The sequence below is a fragment of the Bufo gargarizans genome, chromosome 7, assembly GCF_014858855.1.
Source record: "Bufo gargarizans isolate SCDJY-AF-19 chromosome 7, ASM1485885v1, whole genome shotgun sequence".
NCBI lineage: Eukaryota > Metazoa > Chordata > Amphibia > Anura > Bufonidae > Bufo > Bufo gargarizans.
The window spans coordinates 150,952,552-150,969,511 of record NC_058086.1 but is presented as its reverse complement, the minus strand read 5'-3'; the positions used below and the strand labels follow the sequence as shown (position 1 = coordinate 150,969,511).

Sequence of the window (16,960 nt, the reverse complement as noted above, 5' to 3'; positions counted from 1 at the left end):
ACTCACCGTAAAATCCTTTTCTCGTAGTAGGCATTGGGGGACACAGCACCATGGGTATATGTCCAACTACCACTAGGAGGCACTAGACACAAAAAGTGTTGGCTCCTCCCAGGTGGGCTATACCCTCTCCACAGGCACGAGGCTATTCAGTTTGTACCAAAAGCAGTAGGAGAGAGAAGAAAAGCAAGGAACCAACAACTCCCGTACCGGGAAAGATCAAGAGACCAGCCCGGAGAAGCGGAAGAAAAAACATAGGGAGGGATCTGTGTCCCCCAATGCCTACTACGAGAAAAGGATTTTACGGTGAGTACAAAAAATCCAATTTTCTCGTGCATGGCATTGGGGGACACAGCACCATGGGACGTCCCAAAGCAGTCCCTGAGGGAGGGAAAAGAAGAGACGCGCCACCGGTTGGGCATACAGGTGCAGGAGAACCATGTGACCCAACGGGAAAAAACACGAGATGGGCAAGAGGTTCCATAACAAGGAAGAAACCTCAGAAGAAGCAGGGAAGACTGCCAGCACCCCAGGACAAATGACTGGAAGAAAATCCCAAATGCAAGAAGGTGGCAAAAGGAAACAGAGCGCAGCCAAGGGCTGGAGAAAAAATTAGGACAGCACCGCGTGGTGAAACTACCCAACGCTCTACATTGTTCCAGACCCAAAAAACCTGTGGCCATCCCCTGAAAGGCCAGGGGAGAAAAGAAACAGGGAAGCACTGAAAACCAAACGAGTGGGGGAGCCATAGCAAGGCTCACATGTGAAGGGAGGGGACTCCCCTCACCGCAAGGCCAGGAAAGAAGCTAAGCGCCCCATGTAAAGGTGAAAACCCAAGGCTGCTAGAGGAAACCGCCAACCCTGGAGAAGGAGGGGGTTGTAGGTAAAAAACCAGGAAAAGAACGATAGCTCCTGCGTCCCCAAAAACAGGAGACGAGGCGCAAGCCTCCGAAAACAAGATATCACCGTGAAGCGTAAGACCAGAGGAAACACTGGGCATGTGAAGTATCATGGAAAAAAGAAGCCAGATACAGGCCAGGCAACCTCGGCAGGACACACTGGACTGAGAGACATGGGAGTAGAAGGAGAGCACTCCAAAAAACCTAAAGAGGAAAGGTCCTACAACAGGAGGAGGTCCCTCCCGAAGGAGACCATACGGTGGAACTGCAAACCGCAGCACTAAACCACTCAATACCAGGTACTTGACGTGGGAGGCTGGAAAAAGAGACACAAATCCCAAGAGGACCTCAAATGAACAGGGACAGGGACTCCAGAAAGGAGTACCCAGTATGGGCTCACAAGGAACCAGAAGCTGAACCACCAGAAGACAACGCAATCCAGAATATCCAGGAAAGGCGAAAAGAAACCACCATAGGGGAAGGGGCATTGGCCATGGACAACTAGCCGTACCAAGAATATTGACCAGCAAACCTTAAACATTGTCCCAGAGAGGGCAAGTACAGCAGCTCGGGATGTACCACAAAACGACAGACATCCATATGCATAAGGAATGCAGAAGTCGCCATGAAAAAACCGGGGTAGCCTACATAGAAATGTAGAAACCAGCTGCGACCGGCATACAGAAAACTTCCAGGGGGGAGAAAGCACCAGACAGGTGCAGACGACGGCAAGGTCCAAGAGGACTGCCCCTCCGCCATGTAGCACAACTAAGCAGAAAATACAAGGGAATACCGAAAACACCTGGACCCAAAAGGAACTACGGGGCCCTGTCCGATACCAGAGCAATCAGCTGAAAATTCAGACAGGTGTGTGTGGCGCTCAGAGGTCCTGTCCTTGACCCATCAGGGAGGACGTCCAGCAATGATAAAAGCCGTGGACCCAGAAGGATTCCGTGTGGCGGACATCCAGCGATGACAGAAAACCGCAGCCGCGGCCGATGCCACCAGCTACGTGTCCAAACAAGGTAGAAGATCCAGTGGAGATCCTTGTACTTCACCAGGAATGGGCCGCTCAGCAATTAGGAAACAACGCGAGTACTCCCCTATAACATGGGGTAACGCGGAGCACAGCATACCGTAGTACCGTAAAGAGAAGGCAAGAGCAACTACAGCACGAAGGCCAACAACCACCTGGCCACGGAGTAGGGAGCGTGGTTGAATGAGGACCACCCGCCGGATCAGACAGATCAGTCATATACTGGAGCTACCAGAAGTAGCAGTAGACCGACAAGGTGGGGGTTGGGCTGGCCCACACCTGCCAGACATGGAAACCATGCACACGCTGAACGAAGGGGGCCTGGTGCAGACAGTGCCTTGAGAGGTAGAAGGAGACCAATGAGCGCGACAGTAAAGGAGTGGCAGATGTATGGAAGAACCAAATGGATGGAACCAACATCCGCAGCACAGATTAGAACCCGTGGGCAGAAAACACCCAGTGATACAGAAACTGTCTGAGCTACAGACCGCACCACAGGGCCCAGCGCTTGGGGTACTACAAACACACGCCTAAAATATGGGCAAAGTGGCTGCATGTTGCCAACTAAGGAGAGTGGAAACATAGCCACAGCATCTGGGAATGAGACAGCATACGGAGGGTACAGGTACACAACCTGTAAAGTAGAAATATGGCTGTGTTAGAGGAACTACATTTAAGATCGAAGCAATGTGGCCGCATGGTGCACCCTAGACCCAGAGAGGTGCAACAGCAACCGCGTTAACAATGGAACCCAGTAGGGCCGCACGGTACCACAAAGAACAAGACAGGTGCACACCACAATCAGGTAGGTGCAATGGCAACAGAAACAGGGCCGCATAGCACACCCTAGAAGCCAGACAGGTTGAACGGCTGCAGCATCGGAGACGGTTCAGGGACTCTACCCATGAAGGGAGTAAGATGGCCGTTTGGTGCACACTATGATGAGGTAGGTGCAATGGCCACGGCAATAGGAGGAGGCCTCAATATCTCGTCCTGTAAGGAGAGAAAATGCCAGATGGAACACCATAAAGCCGGACAGGAGGAACGGCTACCGCATCCGGAGATGGCTCAGGTACTCCACCTGTTAAGGGATCAAGGCGGCAGGGAACAGACAGGTAACTGAACCGGACAGGGGCAATTCTACGGCAATTGAAAGTGGCCTCTATATTCCGCCCGTAGGGAGAAATGTTGCCGCATGGAACACAACAGAGCCCGCCAGAGGTATCGGCTACAGCACTGGTGATGGCGTAGGTACTCTACCTGTGAAGGAAGCAAATTGGCTGGGAACAGACAGGCGCAATTGCAGCGGCAATTAAAGGCAGCCTGTATATCTCGCCAGGAAGGGAGAAATAGTGTCGCATGGAACACCATAGCGCCAAGCCAGGGGAATCGGCTACAGCATCAGGAGATGGTGTAGGTACTCCACCTATGACAGGAGCAAAGTGGCTGGGAACAGACAGGTGCAATTGCAACGGCAATTGAAGCGGCCTGTATATCTCACCCGGAAGGGAGAAATAGTGCTGTATGGAACACCATAGAGCCAGCCAGGAGTAATGGCTCCTGTAGGTACACTACCTAAGAAAAGGGGCAAGGCGGCTGTACAATTGCTCTGAACTCACCAACCTACAGGAGGCGATAGCCGAGCTAACCGCTTGCCCAGAACAGGAACTCCCTGTAATGAGGTAGAGTGGCGAACACCAACACCAGGATGGGAACCCCACGGAAACACTCTCAAATGTGTAGAGGATAACCCCTGGTATAGGGGAACCAGGAAGGCTTGTCAGGGACAGCCTATGGCAGTGGTGCAGGAACCCCCCTGTTAAGGAGAAGGCGTACGTATCAGACACCGGGTAGGTGACTCAGTATGCTAAACACGGGGACGGCTGCCTTACCTGTGCGGTTGAATACCTGTGCGGTCAGGGGAGCACCATCCGAAAATCCACTAGAGGGGATACCAACCCTGTTTAGGTAGGAGAGGTTCCTCCGTGCACGTAGTCTTGACCTCCCAGAGGGCTTCTATATGGAGGAAGACCGCCTGATGCTCTGTTCCGAGGGAATCGGTGCAGAGGTGTCCCCAGAGGCAACGGATGGGGTGACAGGAAGGATTCGTCACCAGCCTCAGGCCTGTCCTGGGGGGGATCCGAGGATGCCGAGGAGGGGTGGGACCCCGTTGAGACCACCCGAGGGTGTACTGTGAGCTACCCCTCGCCGAACCCGGGTGCAGGTACCCCTAACTGAGCATGCCCCATCTGCAGGGAGGACCCTGGGAGGGCAGAGGTGGCCGCAATTTGGGTTGGTAGCGTTCCAGCGACACTGCCAGGGAGAGTCGGCCAAGGTTCCCATGGCATTGACACGGAGGGACCCATTCATGGGGAACCTACACAAAAAGATTGTTCAGGGAAAACAATGGGATCTGGGAAGAGGTACTGCACACCAGCAGGGACAGGATGACCACATGGCAGCCATTGTAGACAGCGGACGCACGTGAAAACACGTGGCGACCGAGGAGCTGTTGGGAGAAGAGATGCTCAAAAAGCAGCCAGCAGAGGCTGTCTATCCTGACCCGGACGCAGTGTTCCCCCAAAGAGGTGCAGCAGCAGCTGTTCCCCAAAAAAGAGGTGGTCAGTAGGGCTGCAGGGGACATGAAGCAATCGAGGGGTTAACCACCCCCTCCAACAGAAAAAAAACATGTTAGCCCAGGAAAGGGTGAGGAGATAGCTCCTCCCGAGGGCCGGGCGGGGCTCAGAAAAGCCCGGGAAGCAAGGGGGAGGGGCCGGGAAGATTGCGGCCTAGCAGGCCCAAAAGCCGGGGCCTCGATTTATGAGGCGGCCGGGAATGGAGCAAGGGGGGCGGGGCGAACCGCGGCCGACAGAGGGCCCACCGAACCATAAAAATAGGTGAGTAGGGTAGGGGGGGAGAAGCGACACCTGGGGATAGGCAGATCAGGGCAAACAGAGCACCTGGGAGCCGGGGACAGGCCATAGAAGATGAGGCCTAGTCCTGGCAGAAGCCGGGGACTAAAGTAGCGGGGAAGCCAGGGAGAGACTGTGGCCAGGGAGGAGAGAAAAGACCAACCGAGGGGGAAAAGAAGGGAGGAAAAAAATGAATATAACCCCCCCAGGAGGGGGAGGGGGTTGGCTAGGAGGAACGAAGAGGCTCCCCAGGACCCCCAGCTAAGGTGGATCCCATCCCCCTGGCCACAGAAGGGAACCTAACCCTGGGGCAGGGACACAGGGACAGGGGAGTATACTCACCATCCGATATACTCACCATCCGATGTCTTCGGGCGCAGCACGGTCACCCCTTCGGCAGACTCAACACGGGAACCGTGGGAATGCCGGCAAGCCACTGCGGATGCAGTCCGTGGGGACTGGGTGACCGGCGATGGTACCGAAGTACGCGCCCGCAGGGGGGGCAACTAAAGTGGAACACGATGGAGCCCCAGCCTGCAGCAGGTATAACGGTGGAAAAAAAAAAACCGACCTGCGGAAGAGAGAAAAAAAAGAATAAAAATAAACAGCAGAACCTGCAAAAAAGCAGGACAGGTCTGCCTCCTACGGACACTAGACTAAAACTGAATAGCCTCGTGCCTGTGGAGAGGGTATAGCCCACCTGGGAGGAGCCAACACTTTTTGTGTCTAGTGCCTCCTAGTGGTAGTTGGACATATACCCATGGTGCTGTGTCCCCCAATGCCATGCACGAGAAATCTAATTTACCCCAAAAATTGTCCCAAAACAACAACCACCTTATCCCGTAGTTTCCTAGATGGGGTCACTTTTATGGAGTTTCTACTCTAGGGGTGCATCAGGGGGCTTGAAAGGGTACATGGTGTAAATAAACCAGTCCAGCAAAATCTGCCTTCCAAAAACCGTATGGCGTTCCCCTTCTTCTATGTCCTGCCGTTTAGCCAAACAGTAGTTTACGACCACATATGGGGTGTTTTTGCAAACTACAGAATCAGGGCAACCCATTTTGAGTGTTGTTTGACAGTTAACCCTTGTTTTACTCCTGGAAAAAATTGATTATATTGGAAAATTTTCCAAAAAATAGAAATTTCAAAATTGTTTCTCCATCTGCCATTAACTCTTGTGGAACACCTAAAGGGTTAACAAAGTTTGTAAACCCAGTTTTGAATACCTTGAGGGGTGTACTTTCTTAGATGGAGTCACTTTTTTGAAATTTCTATTCTAGGGGTGCAACAGGGGGCTTCAAATGGGACATGGTATAAACAAAACCAGTCCTGCAAAATCTGCCTTCCAAAACCCATATGGTGTTCCCCTCCTTCTATGTGCTACCGTTCGGCCAAACAGTAGTTTACGACCACATATGGGGTGTTTCTGCAAACTACAGAATCAGGGCAACCCATTTTGAGTGTTGTTTGGCAGTTAACCCTTGTTTTACTCCTGGAAAAAATTGATTATATTGGAAAATTTTCCAAAAAATAGAAATTTCTAAATTGTTTCTCCATCTGCCATCAACTCTTGTGGAAGACCTAAAGGGTTAATAAAGTTTGAAAAAACAGTTTTGAATACCTTGAGGGGTGTAGTTTCTAGAATGGGGTCATTTTTGGGAGGTTTCTATTATCTAAGCCTCACAATATGACTGCAAACCTGAACTGGTCCATAAAAAGTGGGATTTTGAAGATTTCTCAAAAATTTCAAATTTTGCTTCTAAACTTCTAAGCATTGTAACATCCCCAAAAAATAAAATATCATTCCCAAAACAATTCAAACATGAAGTAGACATATGGGGAATGTAAAGTCATCACAATTTTTGGGGGTATTACTATGTATTACAGAAGTAGAGAAACTGAAACTTTGAAATTTGCTAATTTTTCAAAATTTTTGGTAAAAAATTTATTTTTTTATGCAAAAAAATTAACTTTTTTGACCCAATTTTAGCAGTGTCATGAAGTACAATATGTGACGAAAAAACAATCTCAGAACGGCCTGGGTAAGTCGAAGCGTTTTAAAGTTATGAGCACTTAAAGTGACACTGGTCAGATTTGCAAAAAATGGCCTGGTCCTTAAGGTGAAAATGAGCCTGGTCCTTAAGGGGTTAAAGAGGACCTTTCACTTGTATAAACGATGTGAACTGAGTATGCTGCCATATAGAGCGGCGCCCGGGGATCTCACTGCACTTACTATTATCCCCGGGCGCCGCTCCGTTCTCCCGTTATAGGCTCCGGTACCTTTGATTCTTAAGTTATAGTAGGCGGGTCTTCCCTTGTCCTGTGGGCGTCTCCTTCTCCTAGGCTGCAGCGCTGGCCAATCGCAGCGCACAGCTCACAGCCTGGGAGAAAGAAACCTCCCAGGCTGTGAGCTGTGCGCTGCGATTGGCCAGCGCTGCGGGAGAACGGAGCGGCGCCCGGGGATAATAGTAAGTGCAGTGAGATCCCCGGGCGCCGCTCTATATGGCAGCATACTCAGTTCACATCGTTTATACAAGTGAAAGGTCCTCTTTAAGAAGTTCCAAGCTGTGTGTCTCGATTTTTAAAATGGGACTACGCCACCAGTCACTTTTCCAGAAGGTGGCTTGGCAAGAGTGGGGAAGGGGGCGCAGCCAACAGCGGAGACAAATCTTCATTTCCACCAGTTTTCGGGTGCAAATGAAGCCAGAAATCTACGTCAACTCTGAGCAAACAGATTTCTGTTTAGGTGGCGGGACTGCCGGAGGACGCCATAAGAGGTGGTGATGTGACCTCAGTAAGGGTTCAGGAGGGGCCCGGATGTAGTTCTGGAGTGCGTTGCTGAGCTATATGCATAGAGCCCATACAAAGGGTGGCATACAAGCAACCCACACATGGAGCCCCGATTCTAGGAGACAATAATAGCTCAGTGATAAAGCCACAAAATTTCTGCCACCTGAAATCAGAGGTACAGAAAAGGCTCGGTGTGAATTAGGGCGTACAATGACAGATCTCCCATCATCAGTGATGACAGGGTTAGGAGCGGGAGGTAAATGGAAGCCTCTAATAGGGGTTTAGTGCATAAATAAATGCAGCAGGTCACAGATGAGCTCACATCCTCCTATGGATAGAGCAAGGGGACGTTACGTAGTGGAAAGCTACAATACTGAACGTATTCCAACGTAACTGCGCAAATCCAAAGACAGATCCTCCTCCTGGTCCTCAGGACTCTTTCACACGAACGATCGGCTCCGGATGCGTTCAGTGAAACTCGCACCGTTTTACAAGCAAGTTCAGTCAGCGATTGAGTTCAGTTTTTTCCGCGTGGGTGCAATGCGTTTTTCGCACGTGTGATAAACTGAAGTTTACAAACATCTCCTAGCAACCATCAGTGAAAACCGAATTGCACCCGCACTTTGCTTCCGGATTCAATACATTTTTCACTGAAGCCCCATTGACTTCTATGGGGCCAGGGCTGCGTGAAAAACGCAGAATATAGAACATGCTGCGATTCTCACGCAACGCAGAACTGATGCATTGAAAAAATAAACAGGTAAGGATTCAGTGCGGGTGCTGTGCGTTCACGTCACACATTGCACCCATGCAAAAAACTTGCTTGTGTGAAAGGAGCCTTATACAGCATCAAGGTCTGCCACAGCACGAATATTCATCTACACACCTGCTCCTAAGGCTGGGTTCACACTTGAGCGTTGCGCAAACGCGCTTTTTACGCGCGTTTTTGACGCGCATTTTTATGCGTGTTTTTGTAATAGTAAACGCGCGTTTGACGCGCGTTTGTGTGATTCACTACAGTGTCCTATGGCCACAAACGCCCCAAAAGTCGCTCATGTACTTTTTGGAGCGTCGGGCGTTTTACAGCGCGATCGTACGCGCTGTAAAACGCCCAAGTGTGAACCATTCCCATAGGGAATCATTGGTTTCTCCTTGTTGAGCGTTTTACAGCGCGTAGGAACGCGCTGTAAAACGCTCAGGTGTGAACCCAGCCTAACGGGGGGGGGGGGGGGGGGAAGCATTCCCAAATTTCATACACACTGTAGTCCTCAGCAGAAGGTAGTGGTGTTTACCAGTACAACGTTTCCTGCAGCTACTTTCACTTCATAAACTCCCAGTAAACCCTTTAACACGTGGCGCAGCCAGCCGACATTTAGAGGAGCTGTCCAGTTTCAGGAGGAAACTGGACGAGCCCTCGGATCTGCAGTAAGTGAGAGGCAGTATTTTAGGCCTCATGCACACGACCCTATGTATTTTGCAGTCCACAAAAAATACGGATGACGTCCATGTGCATTCCGTATTTTGCAGAACGGAATTGCTGGCCCCTAACAGAACAGTACTATTCTTATCCGTAATGCGGACAATAGGACATGTTCTATATTTTTGTGGAACAGAAATACGGAAACAGAAAGCACACAGTAACTTCCTTTTTTATTTGCGGACCCATTGAAATAAGAAGGTTCTGCATACTGTCCGCAAAAAAAAAAAAAAACACACGGAACAGACGTTTGTGTGCATGGGCCCTTATTTTAGGCTGCGTCTGTGGCACAATCCATTCACTTCTATGGGGCTGTGCAGATGAGCAATGATTTTCACGCATCACTTGTGCGTTGCGTGAAAATCGCAGCATGTTCTATATTGTGCGTTTATCATGCAACGCATGCCCCATAGAAGTGAATGGGGCTGAGTGAAAATCGCAAGCAAGTGCGGATGCGGTTCGATTTTCACTCATGGTTGCTAGGAGACAGTCTATTCACTGTATTATTTTCCCTTATAACATGGTTATAAGGGAAAACAATAGCATTCTGAATACAGAATGCTTAGTAGGTGATCAATTGAGGGTTAGAAAATAAAAATTAAAACTCACCTTCTCCTCTTGATCGCGTAGTTGCCGGTCTCTTTATTTCTTTAATGCTGAGCTGCCGGCTAAAGGACCTGTGGTGACGTCAGATCACATGCTCCAATCACATGGGCCATCACCGTGGACTGTGAAGTTCGGGTCTGGGTACCACAGTCTGTTTTTTATCACACGCGTGCAAAACACATTGCACCCGCGCGATAAAAACTGAACATGGGAACGCAATCGCAGTCAAAACTGACTGCAATTGCGTTCCTACTCACGCGGGTTTGCCGCAATACACCGGTACGCATCCGGACACGCTCGTGTGAACCCAGCCTTAAATAAACTGAAACCTTGTATACAGAACTTGAAACACAAGTTCGCTCATCCCTAGAAACCACCCATAAATGACCCCATTTTAGAAACTAAACCACTTAAGTTATTCAAAACTGATTTGACAAATATTGGTAACCTTTTAGGTTTTCCACCAGAATTAAAGGGCAATGGGTGAAATTTCACTTTTTTTTTGCAGATTTTCAATGCTGATCCATTGTTGCCGTAACACAGCAAGGGTTAACGGCAAAACAAACCTCAATATTTATTTCCCTGGTTTTGCAGTTTACAGAAACTCCCCACATGTTATCCTGAACTGCTGTATGGGCACACTGCAAGGCTCAGAATGGAAGGAGCGCCATATGGTTTTTTGAAGGCAGATTTTTCTGGAATGGTTTTTGGGTGCCATGACACATTTGAAGAGACCCTTTTTGGAAACTACACCCATCAATAAATTACTTGAGGGATATAATGAGTGCTTTGACCCCACACCCGTTTCACAGAATTTATAAACACTTAGCTGTGAATATGAAGAGATACATTTCGTTTCCATGAGTATGGCAACTGTTTTGGCACACTGCAGGGATCACTGTGTGCCAGTGTGAAAACCAAGTATTTATTAAAGGGAACATGTCATCAACTTTATGTTGCCCACACTAACGGCAGCATAAATTAGAGACAGGCGGTCATTTAAAAGCAAGTGGTTGCTGAGAACCAACATCACAATCATTGCAGACTGGGCCTGGAAAAAAGAGTCCCGGACACCTGAGAAGAGTCCGGGTTATTCATGAATTCCTGCTCGCCCTGCCCACCTGCTGATGATTGACTCTCTAGGAGAGAACTGCCAATCATCAGCAGATGGGTGGGAGAGCAGGAGATTATGAGTAACCAGGACTCTTAGGTAGATTTGACTCTTTTCAAGACCTGGGCGGCAATGATTATGATGCTGGTTCTCAGCAACCACTTACTTTAGCTCATGAGTGACACACGGCTGACATCAGCATTTCTGTCACTATTTCATGCTGACCTCAGTGAGGTCAGTATAAAGTTGATGACAGGTTCCCTTTAAGGGGTGGGTGAGCATTTTGAGCTGACAGATGTTTTGCAAAAATTAATGAGCAGCAGATGGTGCAAAGCTAGAAATGCAAATTTCCCACAGATATGGCCTTTCAGTGCTTAATATGCTGTGCCCAGTTGGTGCCACCAGAGACATACCACAGCCTTTAAATTGCTAGGCGGGTTCTAGTAGGTACGGAAATGCCATAAATGTGGATGTAAACTGCTGTTTGGGTACGCTTCAGAAGGGAAAGACCACCTTTTGGTAGCGTAGATTTTAATGGAGCCTCTGAGTACCAGTACAGCCATTTTCTGACAACTATATATATATTTTTTTTTTTATCTTTCTCTTGCCAGAGCTGTGTGAAGGCTTATTTTTTTTTGCGGGATGAGTTGCCATTATCATTGGTTCTATTTTGGGGTATATACGACTTTTTGATCACTATTTCACTTTTTTGGAAGCAGGATAAAGAAACTGCAGCAATTCCACCCCTGCCGTATACCATGTGCAGGAAAAATTATGTTATCTTTATTCTGCACTTTTACACAAAACATAAAAAATATATATAAAAAATAAATTAGATATAGATATATCTCTATCATGTTGGTGCTGCCGTTTTCTGCAATGGTCTTGTGTGACGGCTCGTTTTCTTGCAGGATGAGGTGACATTTTCATTGGTACAATTTTGGGGTACATACAGCTTTTTGATGGCTTGGTATTATATTTTTTGGCAGGTGAGGAGACTGGCACAGTCTTTATTTTTTACAGTGTTCACCTAATATTTTGCAAAAAGTAAGAGGATCCAGCTTCTGGTAAAACGATATCCTTTATTTGATGCGGTAAAATCCATACAGTGCAAGACGAGTGCAAAATCGACACATTTTGGATCCCAAGTTAAGGAACCTTACTTGTGATTACTGCATGAAATAAAAGGATATGGTTTTACCAGAAGCTGGATCCTCTTTCATTTTGCACAGTTTATGTCGGCCTAGCCACATCCGTGCCTCCGATACGATTCGCAGGAGAGTGCTGCATTTCTGACTTTCTATACCTCACCTAATATTGTAGATAATGTGATTATTATAGAGCACATCTTTACAGGCGCAGCGATACGTTTTCTTTTTTTGTTCAGATAGGCTTCCCTTGATCTTGGCGTGGGGAAGATATTTGGGCCGCACAACTGAATAAGACCATCCCACTGAAGTAAAAGGGACGACAGAATTGTAATCACACTGATCGGGGAGGGTGCCGGCAGTCGGGCCCCAACAATCTGATATTGATGACTAGGCTTGATCAAATCGATTTGTTCAGACTCTTCGGTTTTAATGCTGTCTCCGTACAGCAGTAAAATGTATAGTCTGCACAGAGCCAAACTTCGTTTCACCCGAAGTCGCATGAGTCTACAGTGAATTAATTCAGTAATCATTTCTCCATCCTTAAAAACATTTAAAATTAGGTCGGGTTTGGTACAGATAATCCGAACCTCGATTTGATCTAAGGGCTCTTTCACACTTGCGTTTTTTTGTTCCGGCATAGAGTTCCGTTGTCGGGGCTCTACGCCGGAAGAATCCTGATCAGGATTATCCACATGCATTCTGAATGGAGAGAAATCCGTTCAGGATGCATCAGGATCGGAACGTTTTTTGGCCGGAGAAAATACTGCAGCATGCTGCGCTTTTTGCTCCGGCCAAAAATCCTGAATACTTGCCGCAAAGCCGGATCCGGAATTAATGCCCATTGAAAGGCATTAATCCGGATCCGGCCTTAAGCTAAACGTCGTTTCGGCGCATTACCGGATCCGACGTTTAGCTTTTTCTGAATGGTTACCATGGCTGCCGGGACGCTAAAGTCCTGGCAGCCATGGTAAAGTGTAGTGGGGGAGCAGTATACTTACCGTCCGTGCGCATGGGGCGCTCTGACGTCATTCTGGACCCCCCTGGGAGCCGCACGGACAGTAAGTATACTGCTCCCCCGCTCCCCACTACTACTATGGCAACCAGGACTTTAAAAGCGTCCTGGCTGCCATAATAACACTGAACGCATTTTGAAGACGGATCAGTCTTCAAATGCTTTCAGTTCACTTGCGTTTTTCCGGATCTGGCGTGTAATTCCGGCAAATGGAGTACACGATGGATACGGACAACGCAAGTGTGAAAGAGGCCTTAAGGACAGGTCATCAATATTACAGAAGCAGACAACCCATTTAAGGCTACTTTCACACTCCCGTATTATCTTTAACATAGCCAAGTCGGATCCATCTTGAACACCATTGAAAGTCAATGGAGGACGGATCAGTTTTCTATTGTGCGAGAGAAAATGGATCCATCCCCATTGACTTACATTGTGTGTCAGAACGGATCCGTATGGCTTGGTTTTGTCAGACTGACACCAAAACGCTGCAAGCAGCGTCCGCTTCCAAAACGGGATGGAGACGGAACGGAGGCAAACTGATGCATTCTGAGCGGATCATTTTCCATTCAGAATGCATTAGGGCAAAACTGATCCGTTTCGGACCACTTGTGAGAACCCTGAACGGATCTCACAAACGGAAAGCCAAAACCCGAGTGTGAGAGTAGCCTAAGGGTCCATTCACACGTCCGTGAATGTGTCCGCATCAATTCTGCAGAACCATTCATTCTCTATGGGGCAGGAATGGATGCGAAACAGCACACAATGTGCTTTCCGCATCCACATTTCCGGAGCGCGCCCCCGATCTTGCGGTCCGCGGATGCAGAAAAAAAAAATAATAATAGAACAAGAATAGGCAGTTCTATGGGGGTGCTGGCCGGGAGTATTGCGGATCCGCAATACACAACTGACGTGCGAATGAACCCTCACACACATGACCGTTGTTTTGGTCCACATCCGAGACTTCAATGGGGCTGCAAAAGATGCAGACAGCCCTTCATGTGCCGTCCGCATCCGTTGCTCCATTCCGTGGCCCCGCAAAAAAAAAATATAACCTGTCCTATCCTTGTCCGTTTTGCGGACAAGGATAGGCAGTTATATCAACGTGAAATGCTTTTTGACAACATGAATGACATGTCCTGCGACATCAAGAAGACCTGCTCCAACAACTGGTCACATGATGTAAGAGGAACGGGTCATTGTTGCAGCCTGCGATTGGCAGCAACAGTCCGCATGGAGAGGAAGAGGAGGCCTGGGAACATCAGACACCCAATCCGGTGGCGGGAGCAGGTAAGTATGATATACCCCGAGTGGCTGACCCATGAGGGAGGTCTGTCTCAGGCCATGTTCACATTTCCGGCAGGCTGTTCCAGCACAGAACAGCCTGCTGGTGTTAAAGGGAACCTGTCACCGGGATTTTGTGTACAGAGCTGAGGACATGGGTTGCTAGATGGCCGCTAGCACATCCGCAATATCCAGTCCCCATAGCTCTGTGTGCTTTTATTGTGTTAAAAAAACGATTTGATACATATGCAAATTAACCTGAGATGAGTCCTGTGCATGACTCTTCTCAGGGACAGGACTCATCTCAGGTTAATTTGCATATGTATCAAATCGTTTTTTTAACACAATAAAAGCACACAGAGCTATGGGGACTGGGTATTGCGGATGTGCTAGCGGCCATCTAGCAGCCCAGGTCCTCAGCTCTATACACAAAATCCCGCTGACAGGTTCCCTTTAACTGGATCTGGCATTGCCGGATTTAAAGAGGACCTTTCACCTCTACTGACATGTCTGTCTTAATAGCTTCATGCATTCCCCATGTAATAACAATTCTGGAGCATCTATTCTTATGGCTCTATGTTGTGCTATTCCTCTATTATTCCTGATAGAAGTTATGAATGAATTACTAGTAGTCTGCAGTAGGGGGACAGAGGGGCGGTGACCAGTTTGGAGAGAGGGGGGGAGGGGGGGGTAAGGGGGTGTACCTGCACAGACTGTCAGCACTGACTGGATAGTAGTCAGACTGTGCAGGTAGCCCCCACGCGCCCCCCACCCCCCAACTGGTTACCACCCGGAAAAATTTGATGTGTATTTTCGTACTTTCGGCAGACTGTCCCACTGAAAGAGGACCAGGTGGCTTTTCTGCAGATTACTGTATGGAATACTCGCTAAAATAAGCACGGAAAATCCGGTGCGAACATAACGGATTATCAGGAGGTGGTCAGTCATCATCCCACAATCAATACAAAAATGTTCAAATATTGTCAATTGTACAAAGAATCAACCAATATGTCCTGGGCATTTAAGTGGTATAAAATATATGGACTGAAAGCAGGGATCCGCGTCGGCTTCAATAGCAGAGAACACCCTGTGCACGGGCTCGGCAGGCGAGGGGTTCACTGATTCCCAGGAGGTCCCACTATTGGTTTACACCACAAAGGGAGGTAGGGGCAGCCGTGACTAGCTCACTTCCTGATTTCATTGTGAAGATAATGAGCTGAAGCCTTTTGTTTCTAGCTCGTCTTTCAAGTCCCACGGAGGCCGCTCTAGGACAAAGATGCCGGCCTTCTGTCCCATCTGGTGGTCCTACGGCTCCATCTACTCGCATATAGGCATACAGTGTCACTGCTCTACCCAGAACGTAGCCGGCCACCTAGTATGTAACCACAGGCCATAGCGCAGCAGGATGGCCGCAATCCTCCAATAAGCATCCGACCACCTTGCGCGTAATAAAGGTCATCGCGTATCTGCTGCGTTATATCCACCCCCCACCCCCGGTGACCGCCTATCGGAGGGAAAAGGGTATTTACACTAGATATTGGACTGGGGGGCAGGGAGATGGAATAAGCATCCCCATCCCAGTAACCAAGCAGTGCCCCGGAAATCCACAGCGTAGATGCGGAGCGCACAGCACTGAGCATGCACCTTTCATTATAGGAACATCAATCATGGGGAGGAGGTGCCTGCTGCTGAGATTTCACAGCCATGCTCCATTCAGAAAAAAAAAAAAAAAAAACAGGCCCCTTGATCTCAATGGTTTCTGGATCAGAGATCCGATCCCAACCGTAAATTAACCATTAATGGTAACCATCCATGTGAGAGCGGTGATCCACAGTTCGTTTATTTTGGATCTGTGCCCACCATGGATTACAATGAAACATGTAATCTGCTGCACCTCTATAGCGTGGGCTCAGAGACTGCTGCCCATAGGGATTACACAGAAATCCATCCCATCCCCCCCGTGTGCGATCACAGATTGATCGGACGAGCAATGGCCGTAAGAAGGTGTGAGCCCCCCCTCCATCCATCCAATGGGTAATGGGGCAGGATGTGGGGGACCCTGAGGCCTGCACGTCCCCGGCCTCACAGCCCAGCAAGAGAGCGACAGAGAAAGGCGCCGGTGAGGCCTTACCTGGGTGTCCCGGCGTCCTCAGCACGGGGAACGGGCTCAGAGCAGTGTGTTCCCGGCAGCGGAGTGAATGGCGGCGATAGTGGCGCGGAGTTATGACGCTTATGGAAAGGGTCGGCACGGATGCTACTTCTGCTTCGCTGCCGTTTCCAAGAGGCCAAGTCGGTTACCGTAAGCGAATTTTCCCGCCCTAGGAGTCTCACAGGCCGCAAGCACTTCTTTGCAACCCGGTATCCCGTTATCCTTCCCCCTCCGCACACACCACAGAGCGAAAGCCCCGGCGCTAGAAAAGATGGCCGACCGCCAACGGACAACGTCAGCACGCAGGCGTAGAAGCGTGGTTAGGGCGACGTTCTGCGGAAGTTGCCAGAACCAAAGATGGCGCCCGTAAATTCTCGGCCTATAGCGATACTCAGTGGCTAAGCATTAGGCGGCCATGATTAGTGCTGGCAGCAGTATACAATAGACACGAGAGAAAAGACGTTTTGGGCTTGGTTAAAGGCTTTTTGTACCCTTAAATGGGAGTCGTGGTTGTGACCGTAGGGCTACGGGAACAC

The 16,960-nt window shown here is 48.9% G+C and overlaps 1 protein-coding gene across 9 annotated transcripts in view; it reads right to left on the bottom strand.

Moving 5' to 3' along the window:
* The window catches only part of PRRC2C (proline rich coiled-coil 2C), a 96,217-nt gene extending 79,514 nt beyond the window's left edge, over window positions 1-16,703 (bottom strand). For all 9 annotated transcript variants that reach the window (XM_044301619.1, XM_044301623.1, XM_044301624.1 and 6 more), the window contains exon 1: window positions 16,407-16,703. The gene's annotated coding sequence lies outside the window, so the exon portion shown is untranslated. The remainder of the gene's footprint in view (window positions 1-16,406) is intronic.
* Between the last annotated feature and the right edge of the window lie 257 nt (window positions 16,704-16,960).